The sequence below is a fragment of the Gallinula chloropus genome (genome assembly GCF_964237585.1).
Source record: "Gallinula chloropus genome assembly, chromosome: Z".
Classification (NCBI taxonomy): domain Eukaryota; kingdom Metazoa; phylum Chordata; class Aves; order Gruiformes; family Rallidae; genus Gallinula; species Gallinula chloropus.
The window spans coordinates 79,657,164-79,681,567 of NC_140089.1; the positions used below are offsets into that span (position 1 = coordinate 79,657,164).

The 24,404-nt window shown below is 52.8% G+C and overlaps 1 protein-coding gene across 2 annotated transcripts in view; it reads right to left on the bottom strand.

Annotated features, from left to right (window-relative positions):
• CNTFR (ciliary neurotrophic factor receptor) overlaps positions 1-24,404 on the bottom strand; it is a gene marked incomplete at its 3' end in the record, with an annotated part of 215,984 nt that overhangs the window by 138,929 nt on the left and 52,651 nt on the right. The window contains exon 2 of one of the 2 annotated variants that reach the window (XM_084278237.1): positions 19,265-19,370. Of the gene's footprint in view, positions 1-19,264; positions 19,371-24,404 lie in introns of those variants that run through there. The other variant, XM_084278238.1, reaches the window with a different exon arrangement.

Genomic DNA, 24,404 nt, shown 5'->3' on the forward strand with positions numbered 1-24,404 from the left:
AACCACCCTGTGTGGATCCTGGCGGGGCTCTCCTGACACCACTGAAACCCTGCGGTCCATTCCTGCCCAGTGGGATATGCAGACCACAGTGGGGTAAGTGGGCTGCGGTGGCAGCCCTGCTGGGTGACCCTCCTGCCCTGGCCCAGCCCCAGATGAGAAGGGGCTCTCCTCAAGCTCCTGGGCACGGTGTGACTTTTCACCGTAGGCAGCTATTGGATCCAGATGGGGAGAGGAGACGAAGAGCCGCCGCTGGGCCAGCCTGGGAGCAGCCGAAGGAATGAGGCCGCAAGAACCATGGCCTGGCCATGAATGGAGGCTGGTTTGGTGGCAGCAGAAATCTGCTGGCTGCAGTGGGCTGGGTGGGTAGGGGCTTTCCTTCCCAGCATCCCCAGGAGGAGAGAGAAATGCCGTGCAGCAATCTAAGCTGAATTCAGGCTTTTCAGGGTTAGGACACGGGGTGCTATTGCGTGACAAAGCACTAGTTTATCCAGGGCCAGTCAGCACCCACAGCCACACTAAATCCTACTGCTCTGATGGTACTTGTATCACATGAGCACATCTATCTATCATATTTTCCTATGTCTCAGCTTAGAGAGCCCTCTAACCCCTGCCAACAGGAGTTAGCAATAACTGAGAAACTCAGGCAACCAATGCCAATTAAAAAACCAGGATAGATACTCAAGTTTTCAGAAAAATAAAAATGAGAGAGGGAGGAGGACAGTGTAACATGCTTATTCCTGCCTGCTACTGGCAGTACCACCTTAAAATGATCCAACAACTGAAACACTGCACAAAATCTCAGCTGCAGCCACACCAACTTCTCTTCTACAAGCTTTGAGGACACCTTCCAATAAAAAACATGCTACAGGGTCTGCTCAGTATGATGGAAACCAAACCCCCAAAACTCTTTGCTGAACTGCAAACCTGGCCACGGGGACACAGCTCACCCACAAACCCAAGACCGAGCAGCATGTGAGCTGATGGCCACCCACTGCGGACCACTGTGGCCTCAGCGTGCCTTTACTTCACCTTGTGTCCATCACAAAGTCACCTTGGACTGTATAAAAGAAGACAAATACATCACAGCCACTACCCCAAGTCCTCCTGACTGGCCACAGTCCGAATGATCCCGAACACATGTATTTCCTAAGCAGGGCAAGACAGCTCAAAACAACACTGAAGAGTAAAGCAGACCATGCAGAAGAGAAATGGGCAGGCAAAAAGACCAACCAAAAAAAAGCCATAATCTTAGGAGGGGCTTCAGGAGATGGTTCTGGCACAACCAGTATCTTATATCAAAGGCCAGAACTGTCTCCTACCAGGTTGGCTCTGGGCAGCCCTGTCCTGGTGCCACATCTGCTCATCATCACACCAGTTTGGAGCCACTGCAGCCACCAAAGCAATCCTCCAAGACTCTCCCAGGTTTGTCCTGGGCTGCAAAGATCCCACTGTGCTGACTGCAGGACCATCACATCCAGCTCTACTACGTCCAAGGAGGTGACCTGCCACCTTGGCACTGGCAGAGCCGAATGAATCTGTTTTCAACACCAAACAAACACCGAAAAAAATCTCCCTCCCCAGACCAGCTCCTATTGTGGCAGAACAGCGGGTTAAAGTCCCAATTACAGAATTGGAAACACAGTTACCCAAGAGAAAAATAAACCAATTACAAAAAAAGCCAAAAACACAATTCCAGATTATATTTAACACTCAGATTCCTCCTTAATTGCTCCAGTGTCTCAGCCAGCTTGCAGGGGAGGAGTGGGGACTGGCAAATTAGCTCCCCCCAGGGCTGCTTCCCCCTGGGGAGCTTTCCCAATTTACATTCCCATTGTGTTCTTTAATTAGTACATTCCTACAGCTTTTCTGAGAGTCCCAACACTTCCAGGGCTGTGACAGTGCTTTATAAATAATAAGTCAGAGGGAATATTCACTGTACCCTGCTTCACTCCTCCCAGTGACCCTGCCGGTGGCTGGCAGCTTTTGCAGGGACCACACATAGTCTAGAGCAGCCCACCACCACCAGCCCCAAGAGGTGGCCTTTGGTGGGGATGTCATTAAGCTCATTTTTGCTGCTCTTCCCACCTTGCAAGCCTCTTATTTGGGGTCCTGCTTTCTAGACAGACAGCACTGCACTTTCCCAGGCAAAGCATTTGGACTTGACAGCATCCCCATAAGGTGGTCCCAATGCTACTGAGAAGGGCTGGGAGGACACCACAAGAGAAGGTTCCTGGAGCCCTTTAGCTGTCTGGTGGCTGGGCAGGATGCTGCCCACAGGCATTGCTGGCTCAGCCAGGCTTTGTGACTCGGACTCTACCCAGAGCCATCCCAAACCCAGCATCATCAAGCGATACTGGCGGGTGCACAGCATGCTGCTTCTCCACACCGGGACCGGGGCAATACCCTCCAGCATTATGATTTCTGGCTCTGTAGGGACACACAAACTACCTCTGTGGGGACAAAAAAAAAAGGGAGAACGTTTATTTACTCCACAGCTCATCAGCCAGACCTTGCCAGGAATGGGGGCCAGGCAAAAGCCCGCGACCCCTCACCACCCAAAGCAGTGGGAAAGACTCTAGCACCTTCAGCCACACAAAGGTTTCACCCAAATAACCCCAAAAACCAAACGGGAGGAAAAGCCCAAAGTAAAGGAAAGACAACCCAGGGCAGCCGTGCATCAGGGACTCCAACCCAACCTTTTCCCAAGTCTCATTAGGGATGATTTATGAAGGCTGACACTGTTGTTAACCTCTGACCATGTCCACACTGCCTGCAGGGCATTTCACAGCCTGCCTGGGACTGCCCAGCAGTCAGGCTGGGGGGATGATTCAGGTTTTAACTCCCCTGTTTGCACAATTGAGGGCTCTGAAGGAGGCCCATCTGCTGGTCATCCCTGCAAGTACCCCAGCCTCTTCACCCTAGGAGGAGCCCTGCACACTGCGGTGCAGCTCTCGCTCTCACACAGGGCACTGCTTGGCACAGGTGGGGGCACTAATACCCTGCCATTTGCAACCCCATCTGGTTCCTACGCGTCGATTACTCACAGGCATTTGGCAAAGACCTTGGGCAACTCATTTGCAGAGTCCGGGTCAGTTCACAAGCTCATGAATTCCCAAACTATTTGCTGGTCATGCCCGTAGCCAAGCTGTGAATAGGGTTTTGGCAGATTTGAAAGGAGCTAGTGTTTTCTGAAAACACCTGCCCTGGGAGGCTGCAAAAGCCCACATACTTCCATTCACATTTAAGATGCAGATCTAGCTCTCCCAGAGGCGGGAATAAGATGAAAACCCGACTTGTCTGCTACTATAGATACTAAGAGAATCCCCTTCCCTTTAGCAGTCTCACGGGAGATGAAGTGACATCAGGGTCCGTAAGCCAGGGAGGTCCAAGTCTCTCCCCACCCTTTCCTGCTCACCCAGGGCTGGAAATGGGGCAGAGTGGAAGCAGCTCCTGATCTGGGACCATCCCCAGTCCCCCTGCCTACCCACTTTGGATGAGAGGGTGTTAAAGGGTGCAACCCGCTGCTGCTACTTCCAGCCGAGCCCCAGCCCCAGAGCGATGTCGTGGGTGCGCAGGCAGTGGCAGCCTCAGGAGCACGCTCCTCATCCCGCAGCTTCCCCATCAAGGTAACGCACCAGCCAGAGCCTGGAAAAACCACACTCAGCACCTTGATTCCAGCCAACTCATGTCATGCTTCCGACCCACCAGAGCTGCGGCATGTTGCAAAGCACAGGCTATCGGGGTTTGCCATCTTCCACGTGCAAGTTTGTCCCTCCCACCCCGTGTCCAAGGCCTGGCTCTCCTTCTCCCTGGCTGCCTTGCTCAGTGCAAACCCTCACTGAGGTTTTCCCAACCAGTGGGCAACCCTTCCCTGCCACAGCCACCAGCCCATGGGCTCTCCCAGACCAGGCGGCATCGCACAGCCGCTCAGAGAAGGAGCGGGAGGTGCAGGCGGGGGTGGGGGGGGAATACGAGACAGGGCTTGCTCCGAGACGGCTCTGTGCTTTTGGCAGGACTCGAGGGCATTTGTTTTGAAGCTGTGTTTACATGCCTTTGATCAGACGTGTTTAACTTTTCTGGTGCGTGACAGCAGCAAAACAAGTTTGATACAAGGATAATGAAACACATTGTGCGCCCGTACGTGTAAACGGCTATAACAAGGCTGCGCACATCAGTAACTCAAACTGGGGGGGGGAGGTGGTAGGGGGGGTTGGGGGGGGCTGTGAAGACAGGGAGATGCATCATGACGGTGCCAACAACTTAAATATACAAAAAAAAAAATATAATCACTAACCCAGCAACAACAGCTCAATCTCAGCTGCTGGAGTTGGCCAAGTGGAACCTGCCCCGAGCCCAGCGCGGAAGCAGAATTCCCTCCGGCATCGCGAGGAGCTTCTCCTCAGCAGCCAAACAGGGCAGGAGCGTTGGGGCTCAGGGGGGCCTCAGGATTTGCTTGTGGCAGCGCCCCAGGGTACCGGAGCAGCCCTTGCCTTTTCCCACCTCTGAGGTTTATCAGAAGCTCTCCCTAAAGCCAGAGCAAATTTCTTTGAGAAATGCTGGCAGGAGACGGGGAGCAGAAAGGGAAGGCGGCGATCAGAGATGCTCCGAAAATAGCCGCTCTCCGAAATGCTGCAGCACACCTGGCACGAGTACCAAGGACGTACTGGCATATGTTTAGACCAACTGGACCACTAAACACCCTGCCGTCATTTCAAGCCTCGCGAGGCAATAAAAGCTCACCCCCAGCATGCCAGGGAAACACAGAGCACTGCCGGCGTCTTTTTCAGCATGGGGGGGGACGACATGGGAGCTGGGAAAACGTTTGCAGGCGCTCAAATGCAAACAGACACGTGTTGAACTGCCAACGCAGCCCTTGGCATGGGGCAAAGCCTCAGCATAGGCTGCAGGCTGCTCCCATGGAGCAGTTTGGATGTGAGAATCCTGTTTTGGAGGTTAAAGGAGACACAGAGGAGCGTGGATGCTCCAGCCTCTGCTAGAGAGCAAAACCGAGCGTGTTTAATTTACAAGTGCAAATACCAGCAGAGAGACGTTGCAGTAGAGTCCCACGCTGACCATGCTTCACAATGAGAGATGCCACCATCTCTCCGTGCTTAGCGCAGCAAATGAGCGGAGCACGTTGGCACAAGAGGCTTCCTAATGGCATGCCACCTCGCTACGCAACCTGTCAAGCCGGCGCAGGCTTAAGCAGTGGATCTTAGCTGGCAATAGAGGGGGAAGTGAATACTCAGCTGTGATAAATATTTAACGTGCTTTTAGTCCTGAAGAAGTGTAGCACTGAGGCCATCATCCTGTAAGTGAAAACCAAGGCTGATTAATGGGGGAAGGTACTCCCATTTATGGGAGGTTAGGATCAATCCCAATTCTCAGCTATTTGTTGAATCTTTAATGCTCTTTTTCGAGAGCAGAGTTCCTTGGTGAAGGGCAGCATCCTAATAAGGCTGCTTTAACGGCGCAGATGTTAAGGGGGTATAAATAAAAGCCCCCTGTGAAAAATGAACAATGAGATGAAAAAGGAAGGTTTCATGTGGTCACTGCATTTGCATGGCTTGGGAAAGACAGTTTTGAGGTCTTCACTCTTCTTTGGAGGAAGGGTTTAATTTTTTCACAGCTTGTTCTGTCATCTCAGAGCTGAGCCCAATGTTACCCCCCCCAGACCCACCTCTCTCTGCCAGGCCAAAGACAAGCTGCTGCTTTGGGGATGAGGGGGTGCTGGTGCCAGCTCAACAGCCCATGTTTCATCTTTCCACAGACTTCACGCTGTGCTAGGAAGGTCTCCACCTTTTTGTAATCCCTCTTCCCAGACCGGTAGTTTCACTATCTGGTGCTCTACCTCACCCTTCCCTGTTCAAGGTGGCCCCACACCACCTTTCATCTCCCCAGCCAACACACATCCCCTGCCTCAGCACTTACACCAGCATCAAACACAGCTTTTCTCATGCTCTCAATTCCTTCTCCAGAGAACCCAGGGTGAAAAGACATTTGCAAGCCACTTCCCAGTGATGCTTCAAGGAGACCGTCCTCCTTTGCCCTTTTCAGGTCTTCCATCGCATAACCATCACTGTCCTCCTGCTCCCATGTTCACTTCCCCTAAGAAATTCCTCTTTGCTCTTCCCTGCCTCATCATCCAGCAGAAGTAACCTTTGCTGCCTGCAAAGAGAACCCTCCCTGCACACTTGCCGTCCATCCCACACATGTACACAAGGCATGAGCCCTGTAACGAAGATAAAGAGCCACATATTCCTGCTGACCCTCTATATCTGCCTGTGCCTTTACAGCTGCATTAGGCCTTATGTTGTTTCTTGTCTGTATCTAAGTACCAGCTCCTCCCAGCTGTGCTGTTTCCATCACCTGTACCCAGCAAGTGGACAAAGATGCCAACAGAGGCAGGAAAAGGACGGGACAAGAAATGAGCCAGGAAAGGTGATGGCAAGAGCTATGAAGGAGGGAGCTTCATAGCAGGGGAGATAAAAGATGCTGGGGCCAAGTGGGGGTTCCCACATGGTAGGGGGGCTGCCACCTCTCTGCTGAACCCCTTCGGCTCCATCAGACCATACACTAGAACAGAGTCAGCTGCCTGGCTTCTCCCTGGGGTGACAACAACTGAAACGAGAAGGCGATGACACCCCCAGGCAGGAGCCTCCCTGGCTCCTAAAGCCTTTCCTCCTGCTCCATCCTGAGAGGGAAACAATCTTCAAAAATACCTCCCCTCCATCCATCCGCCAAGACAGTCCTTAGAGACCCCCCAAAACCTGAGACTGACCCAAAAGCAGGGAGCGTGGTTGGATGAGCTTTGTCCAGGGCTGCAAGTAGACAGGCTAGAAGAGTGATTCATGGGGACAGACCTTCTTGCTGCTGTACACACACTGTATGTCCTCTCCAACTCCAACCCCCACCATCCAGGCTGGTTGGCCCTCACTGGCCATGCACCGGGATCACTCACCATCTCTCCCCCAGCAAATCATTTCCACTATAATTGTCTCTCCTCATCCACCATCAGTAAACAGGGATTAGGAGTAAAGATACCAGGCTAAGCCTTGCCTGCAGATTAACCTGCAGATTGTCCTCAGTGGCAACACAAGTGCCAGACATCTGTCCTTGCCCTGCGACAGACCTCAAACATGCTTCCCTGTGTTGCCACAAGACTTTCAGAGGGATGCTGTGAGACATGCTCCTCACAAGCAGCCACATCCCAAGGGGACAGCCCTGTACCGGATGCCCCTGTGGGACTTTGCGTACCCACTGCCGAGCAGCACAGGCAGACTCACCATGTGGCAATGCCAAGTGGAAGAAGGATGCTCCCAGCCTGGGTAAAGGACAACCAAGCCCTAGTCTGCAGCCAAACTGCCCAGGTGCTCTGGCTTCCTTCCCCAAACCAGGAGACCCTTTGGCAGAGCCACGTGCTTGGGAAGATGATGCCTGTGCAAGCGTTAAGAGACAGGGCTGCTTTTGTTTACAGGCTGCTGGCAATGGCGCTGAGCACCCCGTATCCTCCCCCAGCCAGGAGTGAGCTCCAAGAAAGGAAATTACACGAGCCAGAAGGTTTGATGGAATGAGCCCATTGGGCGGCTTGAAGATAGCTATTAATGGAGAGCTTTCTCTAATTGCTTTTGTATAATCTGGGGCTGCTAGGCGGAACTGGGTAATAAATGAAATCCAATTACATTTTCTCTCAGTATTTATTTTATTAAGTAGAATTCATCAGCTGATGAAGGGCCCCTCGAGGTAATGGCTCATGACCTAGTCGAAGGCACTTTTTTTATTATTATTATTTTCCCCACTCGGGGAAGCAGATAATTCAGTTCCCCAATAAAGGCAGGCTGCTCCCCCTGCACCGTGGCAAGAGTGACAGGTCCTGGGGAAGAGGGGATCCCACAGGGTGCCCAGCACCCACGCTGTCCTTCCCAGCAACATCCCTGCTCTGACTGCTGGAGTCCTAATGAGCACAACGGCTGATTGAACCTCAGCTTCAGACTGCCAGCCAAAATGGAGATGGATCTACACCGTGCAGCTTGCATGACGTGCTCCAGAGGGATGCAGCAGGGAGCCGTGCCATTGGGGATGCAGCACTCAGCCTATGTCAGTCCTTGCTCCCCTAGAAGTTGATTTCGGTGCTGGCACTGCTTCCCTGAGATGGGTCTCTACTGAGTGGGGCTCATGGGCTTTAGGGTCAGCCTACTGCTGAAGAGGCTGTGAACATCATTAACTCGGATTCATCACACCCAGGCCTGTGCTCCAGCACATCCATGAGGTCCAGTCTCATATTGCTTGGCAACACAGCACTTCAACCGCCACTTGCTGGTGGTTTGAGACCCAGTTTCTGGTGGTGTTGATGCTGTTGCTTCCATAAATGCTGCCCCGTGAGGTCACCAAAAACACTGGTATCCTGGGTTCAGTTAGGACAGCATTAATTTTCTTTCTAGCAGCTGGTGCAGCTCTGTGTTTGGGTGTCAGGATGTGAGCAGTGCTGATAACACACTGCTGGTTTAGTTGCTGCCAAGCAGTCAAGGACTTCTCAGCTTCCAACCCTGCCCTGCTAACAAGAAGGAGGGGGGCACCCAGGAAGCTGGGAGGGGACACAGCCAGGACAGGTGACCCAAACTGGCCAAAGGGATATTCTATACCAATTATGTGATGCTGAACATAAAGGGGGGCTGGTGGGGGAGGAGCACCCAGCTTCAGGACCTGCAGTTTGGGGACAGTCTGGCTTCAGGACAGCTCTGAGCTGTACGGTCTGAGCTGTGCAGTTCAGTGAGAAATGGCACTGCGTATCCCCAGGTTCGTGTATGAAGTCCTTCTGTTCTGTTCTCTGCTGTCCCAGTTACCTGTCCTTATCCCAACCCAGCAGGTTTGCCTTTGTCTTTCCCTTTTATTTCTTTTCTCTTCCCCCTTTTTTCCCCAGGGTGGGATGAGTGATTGAGTGGCACATGGGGCTCAGCTGCCAACCGGGCTAAAATCCACGACAACCCCATCTCACACGGAGGTGCCTGGACAAGCCTCATGCTGCTGTTCATACGGCAGTGCCAGCAGGCAAGGCATGCCAGGGATGTTGGGTGCTGGCATCACTGCAAGGGGCTTGGCTGCCAAGCAGGGTGTGCTGGGAGCCGTGGCACTGCTGGAGTGCTCATCCCAGCCCCCGGCACAGCGTCCTGTCCCTTCTTTAGGGCACGGGAGGCAGCAAAACCCATCCTGCACTGGGAGGGCTTGCTCCAAGTGCATCCTTCTGTGCTCCAGCCAGCATTCCTGTGGAGCAGGGGTGACCACTGCAGTGAGACGCCCTCCTCCTTTTCCCTCCACACCAAAAAGAAGCAACAGGGATGAGATTTTGATAGGTAATCGTAGTGTCCAGCCCAGGATCACTGACTGATGCTGGAGCCCACAGCAAGGCTCCTCCAGCAAGAGCAGACAGGATACCTTGGGGACCTCACACGTGGCTGCCGGGCTTTTCACCACCCTTCTTCCCATCCATATATTGACTGACGCTTGCCCCTCACTCCCAAACCCAGCGGCGACAGCCGCAGCTCGCCCAGCTTTCACTGCCATCTTGTCATACAAGCAATTTATCACCCGCCAGTGAGCTCTCGTTACAGACGACAGACTCCAGTGTCCATTAATTAATGGGAAATACTTAGAGAGGCATATACACATGCACAAATCTGTCTGAGAGGTTTCCTACACCACCTACCGCGGGCGTATCCATGTGCTGCAACAGCGAGCACAGGCTCCGGGAGCCGTGGCAGAGGTACCAAGCAGCAGCCAGGTTCTAACACAAAGAACCAAGAGTACAGTGGGAGAAAAGCCGCAGCCTTGGAAGTCACAGGGTAGTATGGCTTTATCCCTGAATTAATAAGAAACTATTCTGTTTAAGGGATCAAAATAGGATAATTATTCAAGAACAAGGGCATAAACAAGCCGTGTTCCAGCTGCTGAGGCTTTGGGGTGAAGGTGACTCCGTAGGACTCATCCAAAAGGCTTGTGTGCTCTTTGGCTGCAGGAACAGCTAATGCTTTATACCTAACCTTGCATGGGGGATGAACTGTTGTCGGTCGTGATGCCCTCCCCAAGCTTTCTGTGGGTCCATTGAGGCAGGATAAGCCCAGTCCTCCAGCGTGGGATCAAACCCAGGGGTGAGAGAGGTGCTCCTCCTTCGACTTCAACATCCCACCCCCAGCTTAGCAACACCAAGCGAATGCCTGCCCTCGCCCAAGCCTTCACACCGCTCGGTGATCTAAAAATAAGCGAGGTCCGGGCTCGCAGTGAGTCAGAGCCAGGTTTAAAAAGCACCATGTCTCACGGCTCTGCTGCAGAAGCCGGGCACAGAGGGCAAGGAAAAAGGGTTTCAGAGGGATCTTCTGAAACTCAGCTGGCTTCTTGATTTGGGAAGAAAATCTAAAACCAGTTTGAAAGGAGATCTAAACATCATGTCAAATCCCAGCATTTGATCTTTTTCACAAGTAGGTTTTCACTTTCTTCTGCTGAGGCTGGTTGCCAAGCACAACACAGAAACACAAGCCATTCCCGTTGATCCAAAACTACTTTTCAACAAATAAGCCATTCATCTGAAATCTTTTTCCCCAGTTCTGCTGTAGGAGAAAGTATCTGCTCACAGCAGCCCAGGATTTATGCTCAAATGAGCATTTGTGACTAACAGACAGACCAGATTCATAGTGAAATGCATCATCAATAAATCAGTCAATCACTTCTCCCGCCCTCAGTGCAGGGCTAAAGTCTTGAGTAACTACTCAGCACTTTGTCAACCTTTACTCCAGCAAAGTCTGGGTAAGAGACCTCAGGATTTAGCCTATTGATTGCTTACTATTGTTTGCGATGCCCTGCGTGCGTTAGATGGGCTGCCTTCAAGCAAGATTAAATACCAGGCTGATGGCATTGGGATTCAAGAGGAATTCTCTTTTACAAGCACAGGAGTAGACAAGTGGAATCACCTTGTGCCATGGTCCATCACGGAGCAAGGGTGACCTCAGCCCCCTCCACTTTGCTGCCAGGGAGCACAGTGCACGGTGATGCTGCCTCTCCTTGGGGCTGGTCCACGGCCCTGGCACATTCCTGCTATTTTGGCTGCAGCTCCCAGCTCCTCTGGTCGTGTTTTGTTGTGAGAACAATAGAGTGACAGGTCCCTGGCAGCTCTGAGCAGCATCCCCAGCTCAAAGGCAGCCTTAATACCTCCGCCAATCTCAGCCCTCTCGGTTTCTACATTCGTTTGAAGTTAAGCTGATCTAACTTGGGTGAGTGGGCGCAGACGGAGCCGCTCAACCAAAGCTGAGGCGTGTCGCAGCAGGGCTGCTGCAGACGCTCAGCAGCAAAAGCTGGCACCTCTCTCTCCTCAAGGATCGGTGCCTGACCCCCATGTGCCATCATGTATTAGTACAAATAGATGTAAGTGGCCATCCAGTCCCCTCAAAGGGCAAGCATGGGACACTTCCACAGCCCTGAAGCAAGGAAATAAGACAACCATTCGCAAAGGTGAACATCTCTTATTAACCCTCTGTATGGTGTCCACCCTCCAGCAATTCCCTCAGTCTACCAAGGAGGTAGAAAAATTGATGCCACTAGCCATCGGTCTCCAGATCTAAGCCTGATATCCAAAGAAATCCAAGAGATCAGAGAATCACAGAACTGTAGGGGCTGGAAGGGACCTCAAGAGATCATCAGGTCCAACCTTCCTGCCAAAGCAGGTTCCCCAGGACAGGTCACACAGGTTGGTGTCCAGAAGGGTCTGGAATATCTCCAGAAAAGGAGACTCCACAGCCCCTGGGCAGCCTGTCCCAGGGCTCTGTCACCCTCACTGTGAAGAAGTTCTTCTGCATATTGGTGTGGAACTTCCTGTGCTCCAACTTGAAGCCATTATGACCCCACAGTCCCTGGAACACATATGCAGATCACTGAAAACCAAGCTGAGAAAACAAGATGGCAAGTAACTTTCTAGCTCAAGTCCCCATGCTCCCAGGATTTGCCCAGAGTGACCCTGACTCCAGTGCTGCTGGTGCCATGGTTGGGATGACAAGACCACCTCAGCCAGCCCAAGCTAAGAATCTGCTGCTTCCCACCTCTGGAGAGCTGGATCTGTCTGTCCTATATGGTACAGGTCACTTCAGCATTTTTTACTGATCACTGGTGTGGAGGCAAGCACAGCTACACCACCACCTCCCTGAGCACCCCTACTGTGGGTTCAGCATAGCTAGGGATGAAGGGTTCCTGGAAGGAGGATAAAGTCTCACTTCCCAAGGATGCTTCTTGACACCACTCAGCACACAGGGGAAAACTTTCAGCAACTAAAACCCTCCAATTCCCCCAGCACAAATCAGTCTGCAGAAGCACATAACAACTTTGTTACAGGAGGGGGCAAAAAACCTCCCCCTACAACCAAGGATTTGCAGCATCCAAACTCAGACCACCGGCTGCTCTCCCAGACTCAGGGCATGCCCATGCACCGGAGACGGCACACTGATTCCTGGGCTTCACCCACGCATCCCACTGCAAAGCAAGCTGATTTCTGACGCTCGTCCTGCTTCCCACCTTGCTTTATTTCTGCCTGGTGCTCGACCTCCCCCTCTCCTCTGGGTACTTCTCCTGCTGCCGTTTGTTCCTGTCCTTTACAGCTCTGCCTGCTGTCACTCGTGTAACCTTGCCTGTTTGGTAATTTGTGGCAATAAAGTGTCACTGTGGGGAAAAAATACAGCTTCGCAGCAGCATATAAATCTCTGATCCATTAATTGTGCTGGCCCCCATGTGCATGCCCCTCCTTTTCGATGTGAAGTGCCACAATTTAGGGCAAGCGGAAGGAAAAAGAGCCGGTAATATGTGATCTCACTGAAGGGCAGCAGGAGCCATCCTCGTTAGGGGCTGTAACGAATGCTGAGAGGCTGCTGTGCGCTGTAAATTGCCCTAGAGACACGGGGCCTCGGTGGAGGCTTCCTAGGAGCTATCCAGAGTTTAAAAGCAGTCATCCTGAAAGGAAAAATAATACAATAGACACTGCTGAGGGGTGCCCTCCGTGCCACATCCGTGCCCTCCCCTATGAACAGCCTTGCTGGTGCTGAGCAAACACGACCCTGGGAGTGCCGTGGCCAGGGAAGGGATCCAGGCGCGTGCAGCTGAGCCCCTTGTTCCTCTTCCCACCCAGATGTGCCATCCTGCCCATCTCCATCACAGCTGAACCCCAACAGCACCCACTCGCCGTGGGCATCAAGGAGTGGGGGGAACATGAGGAGGGGATCTGCATCAGGGACACAAGGAGGCAGGTCTGTGTGTTTCCCCTCCACCATCTGAAGCAGCAGGTCCCTGATTTAGAGAGCCATATGCCCACCTGTGTGCTGACACGGGTTCCCTATGGCTCAGAGCCAGGACTCAGAGGGGCAGCTCCCACCCCAGGCAAACACACCCCACATTTGTGTCCCCACAGCTCCCAGCTCTTCTGTGCAGAGCATCGGGGATCCACTGCCATGGTCTTCCAGGAGCAGCAAGACCTGTAGCAGCCAGGAGACCATCCAAAATGGTTTTGGAGGTAGAACAGCCCCTCTTGCTGCTATTTCTTTCAACAGGAAAATACTCCATTAGAGCCCTCATTTACTGAATGCTCATTTGTGCCACGCTACAGCCCAGCATCCCAGGCCAGCTGTGAAGAGCCACCTCCAGCACTACAGTCACCTCTCTCCCAAGTCACACCCCCTGTGCCAGACCCAGCAGCAGAGAGTCCCTCTCCCACACCCACGGTCTGTGCCACGTTGGGGTCTCATCCACCACCCGTCACACAGAGCAGCAGGAAGCCTTGCATTAAAGCTTTCTCCTGACACTGACATCTTTCTTGACATATATGGCCCACCTGAGCAGCTAAGTAACACTCCTGTGAATATAAACAAGCAGGGAAAGTGCATTCACCAGACAGATAGCTGGGGGAAGTGTCATCACCCGTTGAAAGCCCATATGTGGTTTTGTAACAAAGGTATTTGCTTCCTGTCTTGCCCACTCGTCAGAGGAATATATGAGTGAAGCTAAGCAGCACCCTGGAGACAGACTAAAACCAAGCGGAGAGCAAGGGATGCTCGGCGCGCTCCACAGGAGCCATGCAGATGAACACATTATGAACACCCTGGGGAGAAGAAACCTCCTTTCTCCCAGGCTTGGGAATGGCGCAGAGCCAGGAAGCCACCACGCAACTTATTCTGTACCTGATCAAGAGGACGTGTTAAAACACCCAAAAAAAAAAGTCATGCCTTGGTCCCTAAACCTGCCTGTGGATGACAACTTCCCTCCCTTGATGAATGAAAAATATTAAAGCCCTTATTGTGAAGTGTCTGGCATGTTGTCGTGGTGTGGTGCAGGGTTTGGGCAGAGGGACACCCACCCTGTGCCAGTGTGGGTCCTGGCAGGCAGCAAGCCCCACATCAGCCAGCTGCCTGCTCTGGCAGCGAAGGGGGCCAACGGCACAGCCGGCAGCTCACGCAGCACCAGGACCACATCAAGACACTGCTCCTAGTTTTGGGAGCCCCCAGACAAGGCACATGCTGTGTAACTGGAGCGAATTCAGCAGTCACCACTGAGATAGCCAGAGAAGGCTGAGGAGGCTGAGCCAGGCTCTTCGCAGCAACATGTGGCGAGAGGATGAGCAACAGTGGAAAGCAGCTGAAACAAAAGGTTCCCTCCCAGTCAATACACAAACTTCTTCCCCCTCAAGAGTCCACCAGCACTGGAACAGTGGCACAAGCAGCCTCTGCTCTTTCCATACTCAGGGGCTTTCAAAGCCAAGCTGGATAAAGCCTGGAGCAACCGTGTCCAGTCTCAGTCTTCTGCATAGTGCAGAGCCTCTGCTAGACTTGAGGCCTCCAAGGTCCCTTCCAAACTGTGGGGTTTTGCAAGTCTGTCATGAAAAACTGTGGCTGCAATGTCACATCAGGCCACTGCTTCCCAGGATCACAACCGAGGGAAAACCAGCGTAGCACCTTTAACAGCAACACTCAAACCAGGCAGAAAGAAGTCTTTGCCTTTCTCCCACTCCCAGCTTCACTACTACTGTGAGAGAACAGTGTGTGGAAGGAGATGAAGAGCGACTCTACCATATGAGCACAGACACTCCTTCATGCCAGGAACCCACTTTGGAGCTGGTAACACACTTCACCCCATCCTTTCCAAAATCCCCTCAAAAACCACATTCTCACTGGAGATGCATGTGCCATACACTGCAAGACCTGTGCTAACCTGGCCCGAGGAACCACTCCAAGCATGCAGTCAGCATCCCTGGCACCAACTCAGATGTCCTCAACAACACTGCATGAGGCAGGACAACCCACGAGATGCAGCGTGGCAGTGGCTGCATGTGACTGCTTGGGAGGCTTGGGGTGAAAAGTAGGAGAGACCTACTTTTTGGCTGTGAAGGCTGCACAGCTGAGGGCCGTTTACTCCAAGAGATGGGGGGATACTTGTGCTTAAGCTGTGAACACTCAACTAAACAGCCACGCTGATCTGATGTAGCATTGGTGGCAGTTCTGCTCTGGAGACCTCTGAGGTCCCTGTGGGTCTATGAAGATGCAATAACAAGATGAGACCACTGCTCAGACCTTATTTTGGTCACTTAACTCCTTGAGCACCTACAAGACCTCTCAGCCACTTCATTCTCACTATCTAAAAGGCAGGTCCCTACTTGGAGGAAGGGCTTGGAAGCCCACCTAGAAAGAAGGGGATACACCCAAGCCAGAAGGCAGAGCAGATTCCTACAGACCCAAACACTGCTAAACACTCTAAAACTGCATAACCAAGTGACAAGCAGCAGAGCTTTGGCAAGACATCTGTCCATCTATAAATAGAGCTAAACTGTGTGTCCTTATCGCAGGACTTTGATGCGTTTGGGGCGGGTATTTTTTCTCTTCTCCTTTGCTGCCGAGTCCCAGGCAGCACAGATAATGGGCTTGAATCGATCCAGCTCAAGTATTACTAAACTTCCTACCACCGTGGCAGCACGCCAACCTCAAATAGGACAAGAGAACATGTGTCTGCTCAGAGCCAACCACAAGGAGCAGGCAGAAAATTGCTTTAGACTTTAAAAAAAACAGGTGCTTTTTGCAGATTTGTAGATCAATCTACAATGTATTTTAGAGGTTTAAGAAAGTCAATAGAAACAAGATATATCATTGCTGCACAAGAGCCCGAGAAGTTGTATTTCTATTTATGCTACCACCAGCGCTCCAACTGCAGGCCTATTGTCCTGCTGCTCCCTGCCACGGTCCCGCATCACTGATCTCAAAGTCAAGGGAAAGGGTTCCTTCTGCTGCAGTTCACCAACCACCCTGTTCATTTTCCCAGGAAAACTTAGTCCTGGAGGTGGCTAGGGTCTGAGATACCTTAAAAAGAGTCACCTGGGCTTTGCTTGCAGCAGGAGGACGTGTGGGGACAGCTGGCGGTGGCCAGGCTGACCTCCCTCAAACTGGAGCTCGTCTCCGCAGCTCTCCATCCACACAGCCTCAGCACACAAGTTCACTCGAGCCTCTTTGGATACTCTGGGCACTGGAGAGAGGATCCCTGGGGATTCACTGCTCCACCTCATGCTGCTGCAGAACCCCACAAAGCGGCAGCCTGGCCTCTGCAAACTCATCCCCAGGGATGGGGAAGCCAGTGCTGCCCTGCAGACACATCTGCCATGAGCCATCCTTACCTCTCACATCCCTTTGGCACGACTTGGAGAGGCCTCAGCATGGATATCCTCACAATCCCTCTGCTCCCCCCAGCTCCCCTGCAGAGCACTATGATGGATATTCAAAGTTTTTCTCCCTTTTATTTCAGGACTATTAAGTAAGCCACGTGACATGACTTATCAAACCAGACCTAAATCCTACCTGCCCTTCCCTAGATCCTGTGCAGTGCACTGGACATTAAACATGCAATTAGCCTGCATTTACAAATCTGCAAGAGACTCTTGCTAGTCATCCATTGCTCAGGGACAAGACTGCTCACCTCCCTCCAGGGGGGACCCATCCCAGCAAGCCACCAGGAAGCAGATCCCCCTGGAACCTGCCACATTCATTTCCCACAAAAAGCATCTCCCACCTTCCACACTCTGCTCCAGAGAAGGAGGGATAACGTGCATTATCTGGACTGGAAAGCATTATCTTGGGGCCCTTAATAAGCAGGCAAAGCCCTTGTGCTGCGGGATGCACAGCTCCAGCCACCTTCTTGCCCCAGAGCCCCTGCCGGGCACAAGAAAACAGGCCAGGCTGCCATGGAGGAAGCAGAAACAAGCCACCAGCTTCCTACCCTCCCTACAAGGCTAAAACACACCAACACCTGCCACGCTTGCCACCCCAGCCACGCTCACTTCGGGAGCAGACCCAGGCGAGCAAGCCCACGGCCGTGATGCAGGACAGGGGACCAAGCCGAGCAGGAGGACCAGCCTACCTCTGCTTCTCCAACCCCCCCCTTCCCACCCCTCTGCCAGGCTCAAGCTGCTCCGACAGTACATCAGCCCGGCTGGGCTTTTATTCCTCCACTGCCGCGTAGGAGCCGGCGCCAGGGGACATATCACTCAGCAAAGCCAAGGAAGAAACAAGCAGCGTTAACCGTTAGCATGTGTGTACCGAGACCCCTCATAAACTCTTTTCTTTCCCTCGCTCCCATCTGCTTTGCTCTGGGCCACTAAATCCAATTCAGCAGCACTCAGAGCTCGTACCAAAGCTGCGACACATTTGTCAGATCCTTGACTAGACCCATGGCTAATTTTACAGCGCTAATTTATCTCACCATATTATATCGCTTTCGTTTCATCCCCCCGGATCCCATTACTGCCAGCGTACCTTGTAGCTAGCGTGTAACAGTAATTGGTGTTATTAGCGACGTACCCTCCTCGAGCTGCTCTATTTGCAGAGCTGCCAGGAGTCCCATGGGCAGGCCGGTCCACACCGAGGATGGGATGGGAAGGAGTCATCATTCCACGCCCCTCCGTGGATGCCACCACCAGGCAACGCCAAAGGGCAAGGTTTTGCTGCTGTAGGGCATCTCTGCACACTCAGACCCCAGCCCACTCCCCACTGTGGCTCCACTATATGTAAACTGTCCCTTAACCTTGAGGTTTTAACTCTGGAGCCCACGATCGGCCTTGCACAGAGGGAGCACTTCTGTCCTTGCCTGTGGCTCAGAGCGTGCAGGGCTCTGGTGACCCAGGGTGAAAGGGTCTGCAAAACACCCCTGGGAAGCACTGTGCGGGGGCAGATGGCAGGGGAGCTGCACAGGGAATATTTATGACACTTCATGCTATTTTGGCCAACAGTTTCTCCTCCTTGGTGTAAGCTATTGCTTTTCCAAGATCAACGTAATTAAAGCCATGCAGTTTTAGCTAAGTGGGAGGCTACACTAGTCAAACAGTGACAATTCCCACTTAAGATGTCCTTGCCTGGCATTTAGAGACTTGTTAAATTTTAATTCATCATTTTCATTTCTCAAGCACAGCAACAGCAATCACCAGCTTCCCCAGCATGGCTCCAGAGGGTCTGCATCCCCAAATGGGGCAGCCCCATCCACAGACCCCTTTCCTACTCTAAGGGGGAGCTTGAAGATGACCCCAAATCTCTCTTCAGGATCTGTTGTACTCAGAGCCCCATACAGAGGAAATATGCAAGAAGCCCCAGAGGTGGGGCAGCCCCTTGGCCATGGCTGCTGCTGGTGGTGGTGGTCTCCTAAGGGGACGCAACCCTACTCAGCAGAGCAGAGCCCAGGGAAGTTCATCACATCTGTAATGCTACAGCCCCCAGTGCAGGGAAGTGTAAAGAACATCCAGCAGACCTGACAGGCTGAAGTTGTGCTTGTCTGGAAGAGGTAGCACATCACCTCCTACCACACAGCAGGGCTGAGTGACACTTACCTGGTCCAGAGCAGTTCAGTCACCACAGGACCTCTGCTACCTCAGGTAGACCACACATCCCCCAGCTGCCCAAAGGGCTTTCAAGCAGGAGGGGTCTCAGTGGAGAAGTATCCCATTTGGAGACCATGACACGCGAGTTCTCCAAGCTCTTCATCCAAACCCAGCCCCCTACAACCTAAATATCCACTCTCAGCATCCACCCTCTTTGCGCAGCAGCCATGGGGCTGCTCACATACCAGAGCCAGAAGCAGCCTTTTGACACACTGGAATAAACACCATCTTAGCCAACAGACACATGTCCTGCAGCCCCTCCACAGACAGGTGGCCCAGAATGCACCAGCTGAGGACAAACTAGGGGAGCAAGTGTTTTAACCCACCTCTTACCTCTCCACCAGTCCGGAGTCCTTGGGGGGTCCCCAATTTCTCATCCACGTCCGGGGGGATTCTTCTGGCTGCTCGACCAACCCTCGCTGCTCAAATCTGGGATTTTCTTCAACAAAACAGAAGAGACAACCTGTCAGGTTACCAGGTGGAGCTCTGCCACCTCCTCGCTTCCAGGGAACAGCCGAGGGAGGGGGGCATCTGTCTCCTAGCCCTGACAGCTGGGGATAGCCGGTGTAAGCATGAAACTAGTTTAGATGAAGCGCCCTCCCACATGAGCATCACAGTCCAGCCCCTAAAGCACGCATTTGCTTAATTATTTTGATTTAGAGACATGAAAGGGAAGGGCGGGGGGGGGGGGGGGGAGGGTGGGTGGCTGGGGAGGGGGTGGGAAGCAGCTTGGGGCATCTCAGATCTTTAAAGACAGACAGCAATGCTCCCCAGCCGAAACAGCACAGCAGCACTAAAGCACGGGTCCAGCACCAAGGTGTTTGCTCACGAGGTCTTGTGCTGCCTAAGCCCTAATCCTGCAAAGCCTGGCGCACGTGTTGAACCACGCAGGGAGAGGCCAATCCTGCTGAACCTGGGAGCCTGTGAAGAGGAGAGCAGGCACCTAGGGCTCTGCAGCACAGACACTGAGGGCTGGAAACAGGAGAGGGGCTTTCTGTGCGACATCTGACATGCTGCCTGGTGAGATGGAGTCTGAGGCATTACTGTAACCAGCGGTGCCTTCAGTCATAGCAGCAAATATGCTTTTTATGCTAGACAAACAAATTATCAGTTGAGATCTATGCTCATTATCTAGCTTTTGTGGCTGAGCTTGTTTTGTTCCCCCCACACCCCCCTTTTCAAATGCTTCGAGAAAGGAAAGGAAAAAAAACAAAAGTCTTATGGTTCTGCATTATTAAAAATGAAAAATAGGAGCCAAACTCCACTGGCAAGACGAAAGTCTGGAGTCGCTTCTGCAGAGATGCTTTCCCAAGGGCGACAGTGACTCCAAGCCTGGAACACCACGTGGTTTAATTAGTACCCAACCCCGAGCCGATGAGGTTTGCTACAGCCTTTCCCCGGACCCCATCCGAAGTGCAGGCAAGTCAGTGTGAGGATGCTACAGCAAACCAAACTACAACCCCCATCCGCCCCCTTGCTCACCTACAAGGCCTAGATAGACAAACACACAGACCTCCCCTCCCAACTCCTCCGGGTGCCCGGTGGAGAAACCCCCGTTTGCAGAGCGCTGGGAAGTAATTAAGAAGTTTTCCCAGAGCCTGGAGAGGAGGGGAGCGGGCTGTTTGTCACGCCGGCAGCGCCTGGTGTGCCACAATTCATCATGCTTGTCAGGTGTCAGCCACAGAGAAATTTAACTCCAGCTGCCCCGAGCCCAACACCCGCAACGCCCCATCGCTCAAAACCCACTCTGCTGGGCACCCCTGAGCTGACAAGTGACTGGCAAGGAGGAGAGAGGGATCAGGGTGCTCCCCCTCACCAAACCTCCCCTCGCTCTGCGATGCTGATGTGACTTTGTGGAGGGTTTTTTGCGTTGTGCTTTTTGGGTTCATTGGTTTTTTTACCTGCAGATGAAGCGGAACAGAGGAAGCTCCAGCAAGCAGCGAGGCTCGTTTGTCACTGCCTGGGCTGTCACTCTAGCTTGGCAGTGACAGGACAAGGGAGATGGGCTTAGCACCAAGTGCCCTTAGGAAGGCTTTTGGAGAATCCTCTGCTCAAGCCAGAGGGACACGGCTCGCACTGGGCGCAAGGAGCAAAATCCTGATGTCTTTGCTGAGAGGTGTCCCTGGAACCTGCATGTATGGAAAGGACTGACTCTACCTGCTACCTCTGTGCCCTGTCCTGATGGGAAGACCTGTGCCTGCCACAGATCCAGCAGCCCAGCTTTCCCCGTGGAAGTCAAACCTTTTAAGAACCCCAAACTGAGGTCAAGTTGGGTTTTGGAGGAGCTCAGCACACCCAAAGCAGGTTGCCAGCTGAAGGATCTGGCTCAGGAGTTGAGCTGCAGCTGTGGCAGTGAGAGGATCTCTGACCCAGACTGCCCTAAACCAGCACAGCCTTGACCACAGCTCAGCCAGGAGCAAATACCACCAGCCATGGAGCAAGGACAAGCCCTGGGGCACAGCCTTGAAGAAGAGCTTGCTTGCACTAGTCTTGAGCTGACCCCACATCACTCAGAACCTGAGGTCCCAGCAGTCAGGATGCTTCATCGATGTGATACCTGCTTTACAGGGCCTGGTTGGGCTGACCCCAGAAACACCCACTTTGGCCATTTCTGTAGGAAGGAGCTGAATCAGGAGGAACTTTTGCAATGCAAAAGCACTAACCATTCAGACATGTCCCTGCAAGACCCCAAAGAAAACCCTGTTCCCATCGCATGGCACATCTATGTGCCTGCATGGGGCAGCAAGGGCTGAGGGATAACCGAACCGCTCCTCACAAAAACAAAACAAAACAACAAAAAAGCCAAACATGCAGCATTTGCCAAAAAAAAAAAAAAAAAAAAAAAAAAAAAATCCTTCTCCCTGGCACAAATCTGCTTCGATCTGGGATCAATGAGTTTCACCCACACCAAGAGAAGGGGCCCAGGGCTTCCCAGCAGCCAGGCATCCCGTGCCAGAGCTGGGGCGTGGGTTCTGCGCTCACATGTGCTCAGAGCAGCACAGTTCCTGCTGTGGAAGCAGAGCTGCCGCTACCTCCCTGCACATGCTATATATAACACACCCACACAGCAGCGTTTTTCAGAGGCTCTCCACTTGGGAAAGGAGGATTTTCGTGGCGTCAGCACAAGAAGATCTCTGACACCTGGCTGAAAACCCTCCCCATAACCATCAGACCCGGTCTCATGCCGTAAAGGTACCGGAGTTTCTTTGGCACAACAGCAGCAATAATTTTTCTGTTTTTTTTAAAAAAAATGTTTTATTTTTTTTTTAAAGCTGTGGATAAACTAATGTTTTTTTCTCCCCCAAACTGCATTCTGAGAGCAGCTTAAAACCCTCTCTGGTAAAATTTTCCAAAAAAATTCAGCCGGAGGCAGAGACATGTGAAGTTTCAGTCCAAATGGTTAAAGGCTGGCGTAGTTTCAAGCAACTGAAGACAGGGGCTTATAATCAGAAGTGTCAGGCAACCTTAATTATATTATTTCCTGAAGGAAATAGTTTTCCCTGCCGAAGTCCAGAAGTTATTAAAAAAAGTTGACCTCACTGGAACCAATCAAGATGGAGACAAGAAGCCTGTGATGGATTTTTAAGGCAGGCGAGTTCACGCATCTGTATTTTCAGGGGTCCAGGATTTTAGGACAGGTGTTCCTGGAGAAGCCTGGCCCTACGACAGCCCTGTGGCCAGCAGCCAGGATGCAGAGCCCCCTCCATCTGGCTCCCTCAAGCCCCGCCCCCACCCCAGGCAGAAGGACGCAGGAGCCCCGTGTGCCCGAGGAGGGTGCTCGCCTGCGCCCAAATCGATCGCTTCGCCAACGCGAGCAAAGAAAAACAGCCAGCTGCTCTGTAGCTGTCAGGAGCACACAGGCTTTTTGTCCGTCTCTTCCCCTGCGCCCATAAATAAAAGTGACAGCAACTTTATTTAGCACTTCTTCCAGTTAAGAGGGAATGGAAGAAAAGTGAAAAATGAAATCGTAGCTCAGCAAAGGCGGAGGGGGAAGATCCTGGAGGCACAGCTGGGGCTGTGCTGCGGCTGCAGCAGCCTCGGCTGGAGGCAGCCCTCACACCCCCAAAACCAGCCCTTCCTCATCCCCATTAGCACACGCTTTCCCACTGCCCTTCCAAGGAAAGAAAACCCAACGCATGTGCCCCTGCCTCCTGCCACCCATCACCTTCCCAGCACTACCTGGGAGGCTGAAGCATCTGGGAAGAGTCAGAGGTGGAGTAACTCTGTCTCCTTTCCTCCTGAAAGAGATTTAAAAAACCCAAATGATTTGGAGGAGAAAGTCACTTGCTCCTCACCCAGAAAGTCTGTGCTTGTAGCATCATCAACAGCAGCCCCAAAAGGCAGCTCAGCAGTGTGCAGCTCGCCAGCGTGGTTGAGCTGTGAGTGCAGCATCTCCACCAGCATCCCCACCAGCATCCAGGGCCAAGGGATGTCCTGGCTGTTTTGGCTATAACCTCCAAGGAGTCTTTTGCAGCTGAGGAAAGACCTCCTTTTTATTAAAAGCATGAAACAGACCAAAAAAACCCAACAGAGGAGGTGAAGGCTGCTCCATGAGAGGGCTCAGCACCCGGCTGAGCTGGCCCCAGGCACGGGGGAGCACAGCCAGCGCCAGAACATCCCAGCTCTTCTCTCCCGCAGCTCCCTGCAGGGTCCCCCAGCAGTAAGCACCTCGAGTACTTCACTGGCATTGCAACACACTGAAAGCACAAGCTTTGTTCCAACCCTCATCCTGCCTGTACCGCTGCTGGAACGGAGCTGTGCCACGTGTGGAAACCCAGTGCCCATCAAGGGCTGCAAGGCTTGTGCCGTCTGTACCACGGGGCCAGTTCCCAGATTGCTCACCAGTCTTACTGGAGCTAAACTGGAGCGAACACACGCAGGGCTGGCATGTAGCAGAGACCCGCCGTCCCTGGGGATGGGTGCCCACCCCTCGCAGAAAGGTTCGGGGTGAGAGTCGCGTGCAGCTCCCCGGGGAGAGAGGCTGCGAGTGACCTCATGGGTTTCTTCCACCAGTGCCCTCTCCGCTGCCATGAGTCAGAGATTAATGACAGGCCAATTTGTCAGCACCGGTGGCATCATCGCCAATCTCATTTCTGAGCAGACATCTGACCTTGCTTGCATCCCCGAGACCCGTGTTACCGCACTGCTCAGGCAGCCTCCTAACAGCTCCCAGGGGATGCGACGCAAGGCAGGGGACTGGGCTGTGACACAGCCTGGTTCTGACTCAGGATGCACAAGTTGAAAAACCTTTCAGCTGTGAGATGAGTGGTGAGTAGACTTGTCCCTCTGCCCTGCCCTTCTCCCAGCTGGTGTCCAAGGAAGGGAGCCCCTTTCTGAGCCCCAGATTATGTTGCATAGCAGGGAGATCTGTCCCCATAGAAGAGGGCTCAGGCAAACCCAGCCTTGCCTGAATCTTAGGAGGGGGGAAAAAAAAAGAAAGAACCAAACCAACACCCAACCAAAGCCCCTTTTT